The following is a 951-nucleotide window of genomic DNA, read 5'->3' on the forward strand; positions in this document are numbered from 1 at the left end:
TATTTTGTTATCATATTATCATTTCCTTTGTAAGTCATGTCCCCTCTCTTTCCCCCAAGGTGTAGTCCCCACAGCCCCTGAGCAGCCTGCAGGTGAAATAGAATATCAAATAAAATCGCCAGATCCAAGGCCTGATGCCCCTCCTGATTACAATTCTCATTTTGTACCAGGTAGGTTAAATAGTCATAAACAATCTTCCCTCCTCCAGCAAACCATACTAATAGTTAAAATTGCTTTTTAAATTAATTAATTGATTGAGTCAATACATAAATTTTTAATGCTAATAGGCTGCCAGGTAGTTTACTATATGTCTTAGAAGACATTCCTGTCTTCATGGGATTTACAGGCTATCAGAAGGAAGTTATGCAAACACTGATGACATTCTCTCCATTCTATTATGGACATATGAAGAGAATGTTATAAGGGAACAGAAAACAGTAGCTGACTTTGTCAGGGAATTGAGGGAAGCCCTGACTGAGGAAATCAAGTTTTCCTGTCATGATGAGAATTTCACAAAGAAAAGCGGGAAGTGACTGTGCCTAGAAGGAAGAAATCTATGTCCAAAAGCACGTGGTCAGGAAGGTCTGTCGTGAGGCATGCGAGGAACGAATAGCAGGAGAAGTGCAGAGAAGTGGAAGTGAATGGCCTTGAGTGCCATTTAGGAGCTTGTTGTTCTGGCAAATAGTTTTGCAAGTCTGAATACGCTACTGATGATAACTAAGGAAAATGAATACTTACACACGGCTAGTGTAAATGTGAGTTTTTCAAAATAGTCTTTTTGGAAAACAATGTGTCATTATGTAAAATTTAAAAAATTAAAAATATATTTACTTTTGACCAAGGAAATATATTCAATCAGTAATATATTCAAATATATTTTAATGACTTACGAAATGATGGATATAGTTTAGCAATATTTCTTTAAATACACATTTAAGTGTATACCTACAG

This window comes from Propithecus coquereli, unplaced genomic scaffold (assembly GCF_000956105.1).
Source record: "Propithecus coquereli isolate 6110/MARCELLA unplaced genomic scaffold, Pcoq_1.0 Scaffold240, whole genome shotgun sequence".
NCBI lineage: Eukaryota > Metazoa > Chordata > Mammalia > Primates > Indriidae > Propithecus > Propithecus coquereli.